At 39.6% G+C, this 20,006-nt stretch overlaps 1 long non-coding RNA gene across 1 annotated transcript in view; it reads left to right on the forward strand.

The window, feature by feature from the left end:
• The window catches only part of LOC127537384 (uncharacterized), a 37,952-nt gene extending 19,281 nt beyond the window's left edge, over nucleotides 1-18,671 (forward strand). The window contains exon 3 of the long non-coding RNA XR_007946998.1: nucleotides 18,562-18,671. This is a non-coding gene — a long non-coding RNA (uncharacterized LOC127537384). The remainder of the gene's footprint in view (nucleotides 1-18,561) is intronic.
• The last annotated feature ends 1,335 nt before the right edge of the window (nucleotides 18,672-20,006 follow it).

The raw sequence follows: 20,006 nt of genomic DNA on the forward strand, positions 1-20,006 counted from the left end.
ATGCTGTCTGAGTCGACACAGAAGCTCAGTGGCACAATTATAATTTCTGTGGCAGCTATGGAGCACTTGTTTTTCACAACTGAATTATGCAAGCGGTACTCTGACTCTGATTAATGGTACTATGACTCATTTTGTACATTTTTCTATGATTTCTTGTGCAAGTATAAACAAAAGATTGAACCAGTGAGTCATGTTTAAGGTGTATTTAGATGAAGCAGTAGGTCTGAGTTGAATGCATGCTGCATGAAAGTGTATGCACTTTGTGAGGGCAGCTGTAGTATATACTGAATTTTTTTTTTTTTTTTTTAAATATGTAAGTTTTTTTTTTTTTTATTTAACCAGGTCGGTCCCGTTGAGATACACTGACCTCTCTTCCAAGGGAAGCCTGGCCAAGACAACAGTCAGAGGAACATTAAAAGTGCAACAATTAAAAACAAACACTAACTCATTCAACAAAATAAATAAAATACATGCTGGGATTTGGAAGGCAGTATAAATATTTTTCTAAAATACACAGAGATCTGTTACAGATTTGATCAAATTTAAATTTCAAAATGAGTAACTGCACTTAAAAACTCTGAGATGTTAAGATTCAAGAGTTTCATTGTCATATGCACAAAAAACCAGATAGTTACACTGTACAATACAATTCTTATTTTGATGATCCTCCTTATCAAATAGACAAATTTCAAGAAAAATGATAGCAATTTCAAACAAATGAGCATGTCTAAACTGACAGCGGCAGCGGTCATAAAGTGCACTGTGCATTATTGTAAACCTTGGTTGAAATAAAGTGATTATGACAGTGAATATAAAGTGCATATTGCATCCCAGTAAACAGTTAAAGATGTCATTAAAGTAGATTTATAACCTGCGAATGTGTGCTCTGCTTCACCAAGGTGTAGTAAAAGTGAAACTTCAGGTCTGAAAATACAAAGCGACCACTAACAGGTTTCCCAAGGTTACTGTAGCAGAAGTAACACAAGATCCAATAGTGAAAACATATCTTAGAAGCAGCTTACATGCATTCACATTAACTTCTGCTATTGTATGGATATTGTGTGTCTAAATTATCACACATAAATGTGGACTAATAGGCTGAATCGGGTGAGAGGGAGGTGGGTTTTTATAAGGGAGTGATTTTTATCAGTCCTGCACCCTCCAGCTATCCTGCCTTAGTCCTTTTCTCCTTCCCCTTCCTCCCCCCTCTGTCCTTCTCCTCCCATCCTCCTCCTTTCATTGTGGATGGTGGTGAAATATCAGTATTGTTTACGCAGAAGATTAGGGCAGAATTGGGCAGGAGGCGGTTGTTCTGTGACGATGGAGATAAGATAGGGGATGCTGGTGTGTGTGTGTGTGTGTGTGTGCGCCGAGCCACCACGCCTTATCTAGGGAGCAGGCGGAGCAGCCATATGAAGTTGTTCATTGTAATTACCCGTGGCAAGAGTAGATTTCATAGGGAGATTTAAGGGGAGAGTGTGAACGAACAAAAGCAAGGGAAGGGATGGAAAGAGAAGGTGACAAACGGAGAGAAAGAGGGAAGTTTAAAGATGCCAAGGAGGGAGTTGACTCAAACACATGCCATTAAACACACACCTCGCTTTCTTCCTGCTGTCTACACACATCTCTGCCTGAGTATTTTACCGCTCTCATCTGTGATATCTTAATGCTGCCATATCTTAATGACCTTTTGTAAGTCTAACATCTTAGCCACTGTTCTAATAATCAGCTTCTCATGACTCATCCCCATCTTTCCTCTGTTATTCAATCAGTGATCTTTTCTCGCGCTACCCGTCTATTGCTCTCCACTGCAATTATCACGCTGGATGAGAATGTCAGGTGCAGTCGACCAGATATTCATCTTCAAAATGGAAAATCAATTCACTTTCTATTAAAAGTTATTTATATTTTTAAGGTTTCGTAAAACTTCACAGTTCTTTGCCTGCTGGAACACAAAGCATGCCTCTGAACTCGGTTACATTACGTCTAACTAAGAAAACTAGTTAAAACTTCATTTCTAGGAGACAGAGCTGCCATCAAACTGGGCTGCTGGGAAAGAAGGAGAGACTTTACACTTTTTTTGAAATGTTGATCTTAAAATAGAGCTTTCATCAATATAAAATCATACATTTAAAATATGTAACATTTAATTATAGTGCCTCTATTAGAAAGTGCAAGGTCAGTGTTAGCTGCACATGCAAAAGTGTGTAAACTTCCATCTAGATGAACGTAAGTTCAGCAGAAACGTTATTGTTTTATTTTGTTAGTGCATAAATGTAACTTATCTTTAGTGACTATTCTTCTCTAAAACAAAAGCTATGTTGTGAAATTAAGAAGAACATTGACAAATGTTTGATATATTACATTTCATTTTTACATTTTTAATTTAAATTACACTTGTTACTCAGTATAAAGTGTATTTGTTGAGTGAGTAGGGACACATTTGAGTTTTTGGTTTATATTTACATATAAATTAAGCACCTGAAGCAACTAAATGTTGTTTGAATTATTTTTTTCTTCGCTTATATAATCTTCATTAACGGCTAATATAACACCTTGTCTCATCAAAGTTTGTGATGTCGTGTCTAAGATGTCAGCTAAGCCGGTGGTTACACCTTTCATAACTTAAATACACATATTCTGTGACAAATAACTGCACTTAATTTGGCCTCGTGATAAAGCGTCAGAAGCTGGAACCTCTGAAGGAGGTTCACAGGGACCATGGCCTCTCCCTAAATCTCATGAGATACCCCATGTCACCACACCAGATGTAATAAGCTCAGTGCAGGTGGCGATTTGACAGAAACACACACAGACCTCTGCAAAATCACAAAACATGTGTGTTGCATTCTGTCTTATTTCCTCATCTATGGCAAACTGAAATGCCTGTAAACAGAAAGCTTTACTGTGATGAACGTCAGATTACGATGATAATGAACGTATATGACGCCACTGCTGAATTTAATCGCTCCTTACATTGAATACAATAACAGATTTATCTGAGTTTGAACACTGTTAGAAGCATTTGGGATAATTTGAATGCACACATTAATAGAATATAGAACTGATCTAGTTGATTTATTTTGTTAAATGTAACATAACATCGCTTTAGTGGCACTTTTACTCCCTGTAAATAAAAGTTTTATTGTTAAATTGTTGTTTGATTTAATATTGTTAATATTCTTAAGTCAAGGTAGTCAAGGTCTGTGGAATAAAACCATTTCAAAGTAAGAGTTTTTTTTTAGCAACACAAAGAAAGTTCTATTCACTGTCACTGTTAAAGAAGAGTTTCATTTAAAAAAAATCAGCATATGAAACTGAAACTATCGTGATTATCTGATAGTTCTTGGGGCAGCATGTAAAATGTGTGTGGTTCAGAAAACTAACCTTGTAACTTTATTATCTTTATTGTTTGAAAATACATTTTTACCGTTATTGGCTGCAGAAACATGAACAAATCTGCTCATCGTCTTACTTTCTTATCACTCATTTTCAGGGAATAATGAAAAAATGTTTTGCTTCAACTGCTCAGCTGAACCATTATATTCTTTATTCTTCTGTACACTTTGTAGAAGATCATATGTAGCAGGCAGCACTTGACATTTTTGCCTTGTAGGTCCAAACGCTACATATGGAAGTCAAGTAGCTTATTGTTTTTTAAAAAACCATGGGATTTCATTAATGCTCCAGTTGTACCAGTATTACACTGATTATTTGATTATGATATTGTATTTTTTAATGAATCAATGTTATTGACCTTCAATTAATCCACTTGACTGAATACGACTGAACGATGTTTTTATTATGAATGTTTTTAGAAGTCAAAAAAAGAGCATGCCTTTCAGCTGGTAATGATTTTGCTTCTTGGAAACAGCATCATGCACTGCAGGTCATTTGCTCTTGACCATCTGTGTGCTGGAAACAGAAATTTCTAAACAGGAGACTTCACTGACGATAAAAAAAAAACTCTACAAATACACTTTGTGTGTTTGCAAAGATTACCTGCCTGTCATTAGTGTCTAATGTTAATCAAAGGAATATGATTAAACACTTGAAATAAGCTCTATACTTTGCTCAATAGAAGGTTAATATTATTAATTCAGTACAAAAAAAGAAGTGAGTGCATTCCTGTGCAATATTACTTAAATGTCAAATGATTCAAAACTGTCACCTTACAGTAATTGCACAATTTTTTTTCAATGAACAGTATTATTTGTGGCACCGTGTAAAATTCAAAACTAACAGTTCACATTTAAAATATTCAAAACACAGACCCTAGAGCAGGAACTCAATGCAAGAAACATCATTATATTTTACTCCCTGAATGGCACAGTTTTGCTTGAAGGGGATTCTAGTTGAAACTGATTGACTTACTGACATGTGTGACTGGTTAGCACTGTCGCCTTGCAGCAAGAAGATCCCCGGTTCAAATCCCGGTGTGGGCCTGGGATCTTTCTGCATGGAGTTTGCATGTTCTCCCTGTGCATGCGTGGGTTTTCTCCGGGTTCTCCAGCTTCCTCCCACAGTTCAAAAACATAGTGAGGTTATTCTAAATTGTCTGTCGGTGTGAATGTGAGTGTGATTGTTTGTCTGTATATGTAGCCCTGTGACAGACTGGTGACCTGTCCTAAGTCAGCTGGGATAGACTCCAGCACCCTCATGACCCTAGTTAGGATTAATTTGTGTATAGATAATAGATGGATGGATTTTTGTATGTCCTTGCCTGCAAGACACCAGTGTAGATTTCTATCTTTCTACACTTTTGTTGTGCTACTCTTTGCTGGAGGGGTTGTCTTGCTCTACGTTCCTCTCCAAAAATACCCCGAATGTGTTTATTAGGTCCAAATCAGGTGTTAAACTTCTGGAGTCATCTTGTCAGCTAGTATTTTGGTATATCCACAGGTATTCATTGTGCCTTCTATAAATGTCATTTCCTCAACATGATTTGCTCATACAGCCCAACATAATCACACTCCCACCTCTGTGCTTCACTGTCAGGACTATGCCCTCACTGTGGTAGTTCTGACGACAAACATGAAGTTTCTTTTTATTTTCTATTTCATTACAGTTTCGTCTTGCAGCTTTGTGCAAGTCTGAAGCACTTACCATCCTGTTTTAACTAGTAGCACACTGTCTGTGGGTATTTTTGGAGGATTGTGACTCTGATTTGTGGTAATATCGTTTTATTCTGCCTGTTTACAAGTGATTTCTACCTGATCCCACATATTCCTCTGCCCTTCTCTATCTTTGTGACGTCTCAGAATCTGATTATTCAGTTCATCTGGCAGCCATGATGCAGACATGTAGATGGACGTAGCCCACAGGTCTGCTGCTATACCAGCAGGAAATCGCAAGCATACTCAGTTAAGTTTCAATGATCAAAGGTTTTCTGTCACACGTGTGTGTTCACTTTTACTGTGTGGAGTTTATACTTTGGGACCAATGTTTTAATTCTGTTTTCTCTCAAATCTTTGTTTTTGATAGTTCATGAGAAGAAATGTTCTTGTTGTTATTGTAAGATGATACAGTTTAGAATAACCTGAGTGATATTTGCACAAATGGATGCACTCGCTTCTGTTGGATTCTGTGTTTGGATTCTAGTTCCAAATAACCTAAAATGTTCAGAAAATAAATAAATCTGTTCAGCCATCTGTGATTTGCCTGAATTTAAAGATATTTGTGTAGATATTCTAAAAGATTTCACTCTACTGAACTCGGTTGTGGTAGAAAATGTCATACCTTCTAAATTAGTTAAGAAAATCAGAAAGAAAAATAACTTTCTTTTCATTTTATGACCAAGTAGTTTACATTTAAAGTATTCTGTATGTTCTGTTTTTTATTATTGTGACATGCACAAATATGTGATTTAGAAAATATCTGTCACTGACTTCTGTCTTGTCAGTTTTTTGGTTAATATGTGCTCAAAGATAGGACTTTTCATTAAGGCTTTTTTACAGCTTAAGATGTACTTGTCCAACATTGTATATTCTAAATCAATAGTATGATGAGAAATAACTGAGAAAAATTCTGACTAATAGTTTCTCAGATATTGTCATTCAAACATAGCCACGTGCAAAAAAACTTACACAAAAAGTTCTTGATATATCAATATAAAATTTCACAGATGCCATTTCAAGTATCCATTGATTTTGATTTTATAAAAATGTCAAACCAATTCAGAGATGATGAAGAAGAAGGCCACAGATGATGTGATCTGAAATAACCCACGGCTACAAAGAGATATTACTGTATGTGAACAGTTCTACATGGCTAGAATGAGCCCTTTACTTTTCTCCATATCTGTAACATTAGACAAATTGGCTATTTAGCCTGCAGTTGTTAATCTGTTAGCTTGACTTATCTGAGCGCTTATCTACACAGTGTCAACACTATTTACTGAGACACACACACACACACACACACACGCTCTTCATGGCACACTTCACCATTCAGCCCCTCATTAGCTCTGCCTAAAGAGATGCTAATGTTAAGCTAACCCAACAGAGGCATTTCTGAGCTCACTGCTGTTCTGCAGGTGTGTTTATTTGTGTGTGTGTTTGTGCGTCTGTGTGTGTGTAGATGGAGGGCTCCTTGGAGACATCCTTACCTGAGGGAGAATTTAAGCTTTTCCTCAGCTGAGCGAGCAGCAGGAAATTTGCCGTGGGCAGATCAGACCGGGTTTAGAGCGGAGTGAAAGGAGGAACAGTGGGGAATTAATGCATCGCTTCAATTCAGCTTATTCGGCGTCACAACATCCACGTATGTTTGTGCAGTAGGACAATAAGAGGGAAGGTTCCCCATTATTTTGTCAGCAGTATCACAATACAGTTGTTAGTCGTGTTTCGTAATATTTGCTAGTAAGGGCTCAATGTACTTTTTTGACCACTCAGGAGAAGCAGCAAGCCTCGGCTGAAGGTCAAATTCCTTTGATAAATCCTGGCTGAGTGGCAGCGTGGCTGTGTGCAGGTAAACACGGCCTGAGAAAACGCCTGATCTGGAATTAAAAAATAAGTGAAAAGACATTGAAGCATCTCAGAAGTTTAAACCAAATGTATACGGGAAAGTGGACTGTAGCGTATCGTTAAATGTCACCAGGTTGTTTGTTGGGTGGCGAAGGGGAAAAAATACATGATCCTTCACTGAAGCAAGAAAAAATCTGGTAAAGTAAAACATTTGCCCGCTACACAATGGCCTCACATCACAAGACCTTTACATTCAACTGATTTACCGCTGAGAAGCTTTTGTTTTTGCCAAGATTCTTAGTTTTTCTAAGTTTTCTTTAATATAAAATGCTCATAAATTGGCTACAAATGTTCCAAAGCCCATTCTAAAAAGGCCCAATAATGCCATTATAACTCATAAATTATAGTAGGGTGTGGAAATAGCTCACAATATCAAAACTTTGTGGCACAGATTTTGTTAAATTATGTGCAATAAAAAGCTTTTTTCCTGTGCCAGTGGCAGAGACAGTGGTGGAAACTGCCCAAAGAAAGAGACACAATGCTTTGAAATAATTCCATCTCTGCCAATGTAGAATTAGAGAAATTCAAAGAAGATTTGTTGTTCCTTGTGCAATGATTAATGTTGCACTGAAACATCTATAGTTTTCAAGGTTGGAAAGTTATGTTGGCGCTGAAAGAATAGCAAAGAACAGTGATGGCTGCTGAACACACAGCAGGAACTATTCCTTTCATTGGATGATGTGACATTATTACAGTAAAGTGCTGCTTCCAAAGCACTTTGATGCCGCCACAGGAATGTCATCATTTCTTCCCGTTGAGAGGTGCATCCACGCCTTTGTGACCATTTAATAGAAAGAAGTGGAGGTCCACAATCTTGTTAAGAATTGATAATATTTTGCTAAGAACTGTAAAATGAAAGCCATTGTGTGCAGGCTATCAGGGAGTGGGGCTTTGTGCTGTCCTCTCCCGTCCTTTCACCACCTTGCCACTGGGGCACAGAGTGTGTTTTTATGCATGTCAGTCTAAAGCAACCTTGCCACATAAAGAAAAAAAAGAGAAAGAAGTAGAAGACGCGCAAACTGTTTTGCTCATTCTCTTTCTCTGTTTCACCCTCACGCACACTCGCGCTTACTTTCAATGCAACGGCAGTGTGAGTTTCTGAATTGCGACTGCAGGAATAATGAGGACAAATGCTCTGCGGTGTATTAACATCAGAAAGGTTGTTAGGAAAATAGGAAAGAAATCTCTTGAATATGAAATGTGAGAGAAAGAGAGCATTGTGAGAAGAATGCAACCCTGAATAAAATGACAAAAGCATAAAGACAAATGTATGAAATAATGTTTAAAGGTCAGAGAATTTAAGGGCAGAAAGGCAGATGTATGAGAAAGATGAACATCGGAGCAACAGTCCGTGTTTGCATTGTACTTTGACTTTATAGAAATGGTGAAAGTTGAGTTAAAACAGTCAGAAAAAGCATAATAAATTCATTTACTTTATGTAATTATCTTGCTTGTTCTTTATACTGTGCAAGTCAAACCATGCAGCTTCCACGATAAAGGCTCAGTCCACCCAAAATATAAATATCAGCTTTGTTTTGACTGATTTTCAGAATCTATGCTTGAGATTTCCAAATACAACAATTATATTCGAGAACAGCACTGAAACGTCACATTAAAAAAAGACCACAGCATCAAACAATGTTCCTGTTACTACGGACAGTCAACATTTTCCATCTGAATGGCGTCCTACCGAAAGGAAGTTTGCACAGTATGTTACTTTTGCATTGACAGGCAAATCAACTCGACCCCTAACCTTAGCCCTATTGTACATGTCAACACGACTAATTTGTTCGACCATTTAAATCAGCACCACAAATCTCCATATGATGAGGGCAACTAACAATGCCATTCAACGCATAAAACTGCTTCTGATGTCTTTACCTGTGTTATACCACATGAGAAACCTTCCAGATTGCTCTTTTAAAATGCACATTGTGTTTTTTTTGTACATGCACTACTCTCATAATCACTCCAATCAATCTTTCTTTCCAAATCCCTTTATTTTTTATACCACAATGTAAATTTAGCAAAAAAACAAATCCGTTTTTTTTCAATACCATGCGGCCCTAGTCTGCAAAAAAACTTCCGCATGTCAGTAAACCACAGAAATATTTTCGGTTAATCAACTTGCAAGTGTCCTTTAAAGTTGATTTTCAGTTTTCCCCCCGACATGCTCCCACTTTGTTTTATTCTTGGTGCCATAATGATGCCTTCTGTTCTCCTCAGAGCCTTACAATCACCAACAACATATGCAAAATAAACTGCACCACGCGGGAAATACGAGTGAAAAAAGACAGTCCTGCTTCGTACAGAACAGCGTAGTGAAAGCAAGACTTATAGAGAACCAATTAAAATATTGCTGGTTTCATTTTTCACTAGACACAACTCTATGCAATCAACACTGACTTCATAAGCTAAGTTAAAGTGAAAAAAAAACTTGTCCATTTGCCAGTTTAAATGAACAAATGGTAAATCTCTTCACATCTGCACTTTCTCTCACTTTCTCTCCTAATCCTGGAGAGTTGTGCTTTTTTTTTTTTTTTGCAGTCAACAGTGTGTAAAAATACGCTTTGAGATTAAACCCTGCAAATAAGAGCAATAGCTGTGTGTCGATAGATGAGTTTACCGAAACATTAACTGTGCTTTTGTTCCTTGAGTTTTACCTGAGGTCTGTACTTCTCCAATCAAACAACAGAAAGCACCGTAGATTACAAGAGAAACTGCATCATGACCGACTCTGCTCCAAATTTATCATCAAAATCCACCTAAATATAGCAGTCTCTGCCAAAATGTGGTATAATGATGTTATGTTTTTCCGATTTGCCACTGCTGATGAAGATTGTATTAAGTTCACACAGGAAGAGGACTTGAGATTGTGGTAACAGTCACTACGTTTATATGCCATTAATATTTGGGTTAATATTCCGGTTTCTGAAACATTTGGAATAACCCGTTTACATGCCTAAACAGACAGAGTTATTCCTGTTTACATGATCACGTAATCAATTGGGATATTCCCATCCAAACCGGGACGCACAGACAACGTCATGACGCAAGTTGTGTCATTTCCGTTTCTTCTTCCTGTACCCAAAGACAAAAAAAAAAAAAAAAAATGAGTCCGTTTCCTCCTCGCTACAAAAGTGTGGCGCTGTGCTGCCGCGTATGGGTTTCGCCATGTCTGTTTACCTCTCCTTGTGTATTTCCGGTGGGTTGCTCGCCAGATGCGGCATACAAGTAGTTGCGGTACTCAAAAGACCAAGATTCCTTTCGGATGAAACATGCGCAGAACGCAAATGAATGTTTCTTTCTATGGGGATATTCCGATGCGCGTTTATATGACGAGATATTCGGGTTAGAAAAGGAGTAACCCAGGGGTCTTATTTGGGTTTTAAAAACCGGAATATGAGCATATTCGGGTTTTTGCGGGTGTTTACATGGCCGTACGCAACCGGGTTATTGCTAATATTCCGGTTATGAAAGGGTTATTGACTGCATATAAACGTAGTCACTGTGTTCATGGCTTGAAAGACTTTTTGTTTCAACTTCGACTGGCAGGAAACAGGACTGGGTCTCACATGTTAAAGTTCTTCTCTGACTGTTTCTGTCACCCAAAGCCCTCTTCTTGAGGCTCTTGTCCTTCTTTGTAACATGCAAAAGTCCTAATTCACACGGTCACAAGACGTCCTTGTCAGAAAGGCTTAACTGTCTTTTAGGTATCTAAAAAAAAAAAAAGACAAATTCTGTTTTTTTGTTTGATTTTTTTTTTTTTTTTTAGCCAGGACAGAAAGGAATGGACAAAGAATGGGAAGTGTCCCTGTTGTGTTTGGGTCAGCTGGGGGACGTTGGGTTCCAGGAAGTAGCATCGTTGATGTGCTGTTTTTCTGCTTGCTGCCTCCTGTCTTCTCCAGCATTTGCAGAGGGCTGGTAATGCTGCGCTCATCTATCATTCATCAGTGTAGACTATATGATCCAGATCAGACGATCCACATTTAGCTCCCCTCATGCTCCCCTCTTCCCCAAACGCTCACTCCAAGTCTGCTGATCTGTTTGACTTCTTTTTGTTGTGTTTCTGCTGTAAAATCTTCTCTCTGGTTGGGTTTGCTTCTATTCTCATAACTCTCAACTGAAATGTAGATGATGCAAATGCTTCTCTTTATTCCAGTGGCACTGCCTGAGCTACAGTATTTTCGAGGGTTTTCCTTGATTGGTCTCTCTCTTTTCTGTCTCTCTTTCACATTCAGTCAAACACTCATTCGCCCTCAGGTGTTTTTTTTCTTCCACTGACTTTGAATAAAGCAGACGAGGTGAGTGAACTCGAGGGCTCAAAGACGAACTATTGACACTCTGTCGGGGACATTCCCAAAGGCAGCGTTTTTTTTGACACTCGGCCAATCAGCTTTTTGCTTCTGCATGACTGACAGCGCTGGTGTCTAATTACACAGGAATGTTTGGAAGCACCCAGATAATCCTCTAAATGCCCATCCAAAACTAAAACTCCCCACTTTGGATAAACAACAAGAAGAAGTCATTGTACTTCTGGCACCATGGGGTTGAGGAGAAAAGGGGGAATCCCCGGCTCAACTTGGACAAATTAAGTATATTTTCAGGCGTATCAGTCTGAGTGCATTGCAGTTGTTCAGACATGTTCTGAACAAAATCAGAGGTGTGACATTCAGAATTGTTCCTCGGGTTCCCGTCTTAAAAGAGAAGTAACTGGAGATGGGACCAAGAGACCGTTAACGTGCGATGTTTGAGGCCTTGCATCAAAACAACACTCAGTACCTTTCAAACACCTCTCAGGGAGGTTGACTAAAGGGCGATCTACATCAGCTAGCATTGTTCTGAGGGTTTTAAATATCTGTCAAGTCTGTGTCAAGGAACTAATATGGCTTTAACTGTGTTAATCCTTAGCCACTTGGAGACACTCGTGTGATTTTTGCTATTTGTGATCTCGTGACATGCAAGAAATGTCTACATCAAGATTTATTTTTTTCTCTGTTGTCCTTGGCTATTTTTTTAACTTATTGTTGAATTTTGAGATAAATACACACATTACAATTTACACATACCTGTAGCTGTACATAATAGTTTAATACTCATTTTCCTTCTGCAACCTGTTATCTTTGTTTACATCTACATGTGTTTTATTTTGTGTAGGAACTTTGAGCACTAAGTGAACACGAGGGTCAAATTCCTCGTATGCATTCACGCGCTCAATAAATCTGATTCACCGTTACTGCAGATTTCTTCCCATCTACTCACCACAGAGTCGACTCTAAATACCAGAAACAGTGACTGAACTCGGTGCAGATCGACATAACGGGCGTTTTATTGTCTCTTCAGGTCAGTCTGCAGAGTTGAGAAGAATTAAAGACAGGAAATCATGCAGATGTAAATATTTACCGAAGTACAATCAAATTCCAAATGCAGCAATTTACAGTGTGGCAAAAGTGGAAGGAGGAAAACTGCGAGCACAATTACCTTTCCACTGAGCAAACACAGTGGTCAGTCTCCTTGACAACAGTGCAGAAGTGCAGCAACTGGAACCAGTGAATTCTTTTGAGGCTGTGGCGGCTTCTTGCTGGTAGCTGGTTTTACGTGGCAGCTAATGGGTTGCTTACATCCACCGCTCGTGGTCCATCTGCGTATTATTGAATCCTAGATTAAATAAACAGTCCCCGGAGTGAAGGCTCTGCCATCTCTCTGTGTTGTCTTGGAAATAGTGCGGCCGACAATGGAGACAGTGAGGGAGCAGAATAGCGGGTTGTGCAGTTTTAGAGATAAAGCAGCCCAAGTGTATTGTGTAGTTGTCAAAGTGGAGTTGAGCTAGATGTGACCTGATTTGCCTATGTTAATATCACATGGCATTTCAAAATTAGCAAGGTGGACACATGGGACTGCAGCCACTGTTTGCTTTGCTTAATGGTAGTGCACTGGAAGGCCTACTTCTGTCTCGGTGCATGTATGTATGAATGTGTTTGGTCATGTGTGTGCAAAAGTACAGTAGACGCTGCATTTTTCTTTGAGTTTATCGTATTGTGTTACACTGCGGATGCACCGGCCCAGAAATCTAGAATGTAGTAGATCAGACAGCCTTAAGGTTTTATCTGAGTGATGGCGAGGAGAGATGTGAGGTGTGATAAGGAAAAGAAAGAGGGAAAAGCGCAGAAAACTGTGCAAAAATAAAACAAAACCACTGGGAGGGCATAAAGATAAAGAAAGAGGATGGGACTGACAGCTAAGGAGGAAATGTATCCTGACCTCGCCGCTCCAGCTTTAATGGAAGATTCGTGTTCGCAGGGTCATCGATCACCTGTGGGAGTCGGATAGGAAGGAAGGATCCGGAGCGGTAGGTGTGTTTGGGGAACGATGAGGTGTACAGGAGTGAGGAGGGGAGGAAGGAGGAACAGATACAATGTTTGGGTGGGAGACGGAGAAGGCTTTTTCAGTGATGGAGGAGAGAAGGAGCAGCAACAGGAAATATTCAAGTCAGTTTATTTTGATGCAGCTACAGACTCAGTCGTTACACCTCCTGCCAGTCTGTTTTTGTTTTGTTTTTTGTTTTGCAATTTGTTATAATTTTGCTCAATTTAAAACTAAATAATGACATCTTACTGTTGTGTTAGACAGTTTAGCTTCACAGCAAACTGAACTGCCCTCTGTCATCCAAACCGACAGACTCCAGATCTGTTTCAGTGGATGTTTGGTAAAAGAAGCTGAACACAGAATCAGCTCCCACAGAAAGACCTCGGATGTTCAATGCGCTGTTTCTTGATCATTCATGAAAGCAAAAGAACTTGAGCTCATTATATGCACTTTATGGTCACTATTTATTTAGATTTAAAATGAACTTCATTGTTTAAATCTTATAAAGTTTCATCTATGTAATTTAGATTCACTTCAATTGGTTTCATCATTTTGGCTTCACAATTTTAATTTCTCATGTGCATCAGCCTCAGAACTGTTTGTCTTTTAACTGTTTCACCTGCAAAGTACACTGAATAAAACAAAGCTTGAGTAAATAAATTAGTTACTGTTAGCTTTTTTGCAGAGAATCACACACATGCATGTCTCACACAACTTAATTTATAAATCGGCAACTTAAAAATGCTTCAAAATTGCATCAAATCAAAAATAGAAAACCACTCTGACGACTGATCTTTACTTTTTTCCACGATCAAACATATTTCCTAAAAAAAAATTACAATATTTTATAAATTTGGCGAGATTATGTAAACCTATGAGCACCTGTGTGTAGTACTGAATTCCCAATTATGGCAAATCACACAGTTAATTTCAGGAACTTGATACACACAAGAAAAACGCAACTTCACATGTCAGACTTTAATAATTTGATCTCAGACACTTTGCACTGTCAAAGAAAGGAAAATATTTTAGAAGAACTCCAAAAATGATTTTTTTGGGGGGATTACACACAAACATTTCTGCATCACCTCCAGCCAAACCAAGCAATCAGATGAAACTATTTCAACCTATTGTCTGTTTACAGAAAAGTTATCACCGCGTTTGTCACACGAGGAAAAATAATTTTTTGTTGCTACAAGGTCGAAGCAGTGAAATTTCTATAAGTTGTTTAAGGTTAAAAAACAGAGCACAAAGATGGTGTAGCGGACACACTGAGCACACTAACCTTACACACGAAACAAACACACTCCATCAGGCCTTGAGTGAGTGAGTGAGTGAGTGAGTGAGGGTTGTTCCTTGCTAGCAGATGAATGACACGCTGACAGCCAGACACACACTCCCTCCTCTTCTTGCAGCCTTCCTACTGATATCACACACTTGGTTGGGTCAGGAGAAAGCCGGTGTGTGTGCGTGCTTGAGTGTGTCCATATTATGACACGAGTGCTTATCTTAGCATGTGTGATTTAACGTATTATATGCCCACTCTGTTGTCGGTGTGTGTGTGGCGCGTGAATGTGTGTTTTCCTTGCACTTGACTAGCCATCTATGTGAAATGAGTGCAAATGTGCCGCTCGAGGTGTGAGTGTGTCTGTGTGCATTCTGGTTGTATGCTCTGCCAGTCTGCTGTGTGTGTGTGTGAGTGTGTGTGTCCTTGGTTGGTCTTACAAGTGCCGGGGCAGTAAGCTTGTGTACACTGGTGAGGGAGCGAGAGAAAGAGAAAGAAACAGTGAGAAAGCAAGAAAGACAGAGAGTGGGGGGTCTCTGGGGGTTAATGGTGCTACATGATTACGGTCCGTTGTAGGTCAACCTGTTGTTCTCGTCCTCTCTCTCCCTTTCTCCCTCTCTTTCCCTGCCTTTCCCTCCTTTCCTCCCTCTCCCTGGCTTGCACCTGCCTACTCCGCCCCGGCATTGTGCCGCTGTGAAAACGTTTAACCGATGCTGAATGAACCAGCCAGCCCCCTCGCTCCCTCCCCTCGCCGTTTCCCTTCAGTGTTAGAGAACTGGCAGGGGTGGGAGGAGGTGGGAGGCAGGATATGGAGAGATAGAGAGAATAGGGCAGGGGGGCAACAAAGGGCACATTCTCCCCTCCCCTGCATACTTTGCCCCACTTCATTCTGGCCCAGCCCAGAGCAGAGGGCTTTGTTTCCGGAACAAGGCAGAAATATGGCTGATCGCTCCACTCTTCCAAAGTGAGCATCACAACAGGGAGAGAGGGGTGGAGGGGAGAGGAGACGAGCTGGAATCCAGGGATACTGTAGTGGGGGGCTGGAAGCGATGAACGTCATGTTTCCTGCTCGACAGGTCACCAAACCCCCCCATGACCCTAAAACGCCTGCTGTAACCCTCCCATCAGGTCACAGAGGAGAATGGATCCAATTCAGGATGGAGTCTATACCTCCCACTTCAGATGAGTTCGTGCCACCAGAATAGGTGCTTAAATATGACCTCTGCCCCGACATCATCAGGGACACGACTCCAGCGCCTCTTCAGACCCTTGAAGCAGATATAATATTTGTATCAACTGCAATATGTGGCCTGAAAAACATCAACACTGACATATTTAAGACACATTACGCAAAACTATTTGACCATGAATCAAATTTGCTCCATGTTACTTACTCTTAGTGACCTTTTCACAAACACATTAAAGGTATGAACTCTTATGCTGCCAATCCTTTTCCAGTTGTGGATTTAACCCATAAATACTCATCTCAGTGGATCAGAATGACCTTTAAAGAAGTTGTTTCCAAGAAAATTACCCCTTTCTACCTTAAAATGGCTTAGATGCCACACTTGATTTGCTTCCTCTGCAATGCACACAGATCTACATGGTCCCTGCCTCTCTGCCCACTCAAGCTCACTTTATCACCCACGCTACACAAGGGCAAGTTGGCATATTGGAGTAATGCGGCCATATTACAGATTCTAGAAGTTTATTAGTTTATTAGCGTATGCACAGAAAACCAGTCAGTTAACCCCTACAAGGGAATTCTTACTTTGGTGATCCCCCTTGACAAAATAAACAGCTATAGTAATTTTAAATAAATAAGCATACTCAAAGTACAGTGGCAGTGGTCATAAAGTGCACTGTGGAAAAAAGTGATTACAGAAGTGATTATAAAATAAAAGTGATTAAAAAATAAATTATAAAATTTTTACGTATGAAACCATGGACGTTCGAATCTGTATTTCGGAGGCTTTTTACGTATGAAACCATGGACGTTCGAATCTGTATTTCGGAGGCTTTTTACGTATGAAAACATGGACGTTCGAATCTGTATTTCGGAGGCTTTTAACGTATGAAACCATGGACGTTCGAATCTGTATTTCGGAGGCTTTTTACGTATGAAACCATGGACGTTCGAATCTGTATTTCGGAGGCTTTGTACGTATGAAACCATGGACGTTCGAATCTGTATTTCGGAGGCTTTGTACGTATGAAACCATGGACGTTCGAATCTGTATTTCGGAGGCTTTGTACGTATGAAACCATGGACGTTCGAATCTGTATTTCGGAGGCTTTGTACGTATGAAAACATGGACGTTCGAATCTGTATTTCGGAGGCTTTTTACGTATGAAACCATGGACGTTCGAATCTGTATTTCGGAGGCTTTTTACGTATGAAACCATGGACGTTCGAATCTGTATTTCGGAGGCTTTTTACGTATGAAACCATGGACGTTCGAATCTGTATTTCGGAGGCTTTTTACGTATGAAAACATGGACGTTCGAATCTGTATTTCGGAGGCTTTTTACGTATGAAACCATGGACGTTCGAATCTGTATTTCGGAGGCTTTGTACGTATGAAACCATGGACGTTCGAATCTGTATTTCGGAGGCTTTTTACGTATGAAACCATGGACGTTCGAATCTGTATTTTGGAGGCTTTTTACGTATGAAACCATGGACGTTCGAATCTGTATTTCGGAGGCTTTGTACGTATGAAACCATGGGCGTTCCAATCTGTATTTCGGAGGCTTTTTACGTATGAAACCATGGACGTTCGAATCTGTATTTCGGAGGCTTTTTACGTATGAAACCATGGACGTTCGAATCTGTATTTCGGAGGCTTTTTACGTATGAAAACATGGACGTTCGAATCTGTATTTCGGAGGCTTTTTACGTATGAAACCATGGACGTTCGAATCTGTATTTCGGAGGCTTTGTACGTATGAAACCATGGACGTTCGAATCTGTATTTCGGAGGCTTTTTACGTATGAAACCATGGACGTTCGAATCTGTATTTTGGAGGCTTTTTACGTATGAAACCATGGACGTTCGAATCTGTATTTCGGAGGCTTTGTACGTATGAAACCATGGGCGTTCCAATCTGTATTTCGGAGGCTTTTTACGTATGAAACCATGGGCGTTCGAATCTGTATTTCGGAGGCTTTGTACGTATGAAACCATGGACGTTCGAATCTGTATTTCGGAGGCTTTGTACGTATGAAACCATGGACGTTCGAATCTGTATTTCGGAGGCTTTTTACGAATGAAACCATGGACGTTCGAATCTGTATTTCGGAGGCTTTTTACGAATGAAACCATGGACGTTCGAATCTGTATTTCGGAGGCTTTTTACGTATGAAAACATGGACGTTCGAATCTGTATTTCGGAGGCTTTTTACGTATGAAACCATGGACGTTCGAATCTGTATTTCGGAGGCTTTGTACGTATGAAACCATGGGCGTTCCAATCTGTATTTCGGAGGCTTTGTACGTATGAAACCATGGACGTTCGAATCTGTATTTCAGAGGCTTTCACCAGTACAGTGCCGTTTTAAGGTGAAAATGATGGCGTCGACTTATTATTTCACTCAAGTCGTGGTTTCTAGCATATTAAAAACACCTTATAGACTTGTTAACAACTTCAAATAATTTGTACCTCTGAATAAACTCCATCTACAATCTAAGAAAATCTCACAATCTGAGATGCATATTTCTTCCTTAAACTCCCCAGCTTGGATCCTCTCCGCTGCACTGATTCCACTGTCGGCCTTGGAAAGGTGCAGACAAATATTTCGTACATTCTACTAGTGTCTGCAGCTGCTTATTTTCAACAGTGACAAAACTTGTCATCTCTTATCCTTTTTATCTCCTCCTCCTCCAGGTGGTCTGAGAAGGCAGTAGCTATGACTGTAGACGAGGACTACATGATCCCTCACCGGCATCTCACCTCCTGGAAATGCCAGGACTTAAACCACTAAATCTTTGCAGAGGTAGGCAATAAGGACACCCACAATTAAGTGGTGAATATTTAAGCTACTTTTAGGTCAATATATAATTGTGGACCTTTTTGTATCGTAGTAGACATTTTGCTGTTTTCAGGCCTAAAACCACATGGCATTTTTAAAGTAAGATTCTTCTAAATATTATACATACAATTGAGTAAAATCAAAAGTTACTTATAGAGATATTGGAGTAAATCCACACTAGACTCACACACTACGTTATATTAAATAATCCAGAAAGCCTTGGAGTCTTCCAGTCTTTTCTTCAGGAGGAAATGACATCATGTGACGCAGGTCATGTGATCTGGAACTGACACTTCCTTGAGAGGTTTTTGTAATGGGGAACTTAGTTGAAAGTGATTTCTCGGACACAGACGCAATTTATTTTCCATATAAAATTTAATATATCGCCAAAAAAGAAACATCTGTCATGATTATCTCAACTTAATACAAAGAACATTTTGACCCTTTTATTGCTGTTAGGTATCAGTGTAACTTATGGTTCTGTACTGTAAATATAGTTTTCATGGTTCTGTCTCAATAACTGAAATCAGCAATACAGACAGTTACCTGGAGCTGAAGTAGGTTAATTTGGACGAGTCTGTTATGATGAGGGGCTGCACAGTGGATGGTGGTGAGCAATGTTGCCTTGCAGCTAGAAAATCTCTGGTTCGTGTCCCGGCCTGGGCCTGGGATCTTTCTGCATGGAGTTTGCATGTTCTCCCTGTGCATGTGTGGGTTTTCTCCGTGTGCTCCGGCTTCCTCCCACAGTCCAAAAATATGCTGAGGTTAATTGGTGATTCTAAATAGTCCATGGGTGTGAATGCGAGTGTGATTGTTTGTCTCTATATGTAGCCCTGTGACAGACTGGTGACCTGTCCAGGTGTCCTCTGCTGTCACACTAAGTCAGTTGGGATAGACTCCAGCGGTTAAGCGGTGTAGAGATGATGGATGGATGTTGTGATGAGCCGACCCAAAGCTGAACTCAAATTAACCCTTATTTTTCCTGAAATCACACTGTCCTGCACATATTCACTTTTTTTAGAATAATAAACAGTCAGATTGCAGTAAATTGCAATTTCAGACACTCCTAATGTTGGACAGTGGTATTATGTGTGTCCACACAATAGATTTTGAAAATAAAAGGTGAATATAATGCAACATTTATTAAATGGGGAGGGATTTGGACATAGCTACTCTTTCTTGAATGACTTCTTTATAATGCAGGTGTTTAAATTGTCATAAGTTAAAACTAAGACTTAATTTACCTCAGATTTGAATCCATAATCAGAGTTTCAATGGTGGTTTTAGCTTTAGGAGAGAA

This window comes from Acanthochromis polyacanthus, chromosome 15 (assembly GCF_021347895.1).
Source record: "Acanthochromis polyacanthus isolate Apoly-LR-REF ecotype Palm Island chromosome 15, KAUST_Apoly_ChrSc, whole genome shotgun sequence".
Lineage (NCBI taxonomy): Eukaryota > Metazoa > Chordata > Actinopteri > Pomacentridae > Acanthochromis > Acanthochromis polyacanthus.